A 298-nucleotide genomic window follows, 5' to 3' on the forward strand; every position below is an offset into this window, starting at 1 on the left:
TAAAAATAATTCATATAAATAACATTATAAAACAACAAAATCAGACAAAAGAAATATTTTCCCATATCTATGTCTTTCAATTTAAAATGGATAGAACTTTGACGAAAACTGCAGGTGCGCTGGAAAAAAAACTAAATATTACCAACTATTTTTATTTAATTTCTAGTGTAGATATCTTAGTAAATCCGAAATAATACAAAACTAAGTTTATCAGTAAGACATAGGAGCTTGTTTTACATCAGTGATTACCTTATATTGATTTTAAATATAAGTACTAGTTATAAATAAATAACACTCT

Source organism: Poecilia latipinna, unplaced genomic scaffold, assembly GCF_001443285.1.
Source record: "Poecilia latipinna isolate Pla-1442-1.1 unplaced genomic scaffold, P_latipinna-1.0 Scaffold374, whole genome shotgun sequence".
Lineage (NCBI taxonomy): Eukaryota > Metazoa > Chordata > Actinopteri > Cyprinodontiformes > Poeciliidae > Poecilia > Poecilia latipinna.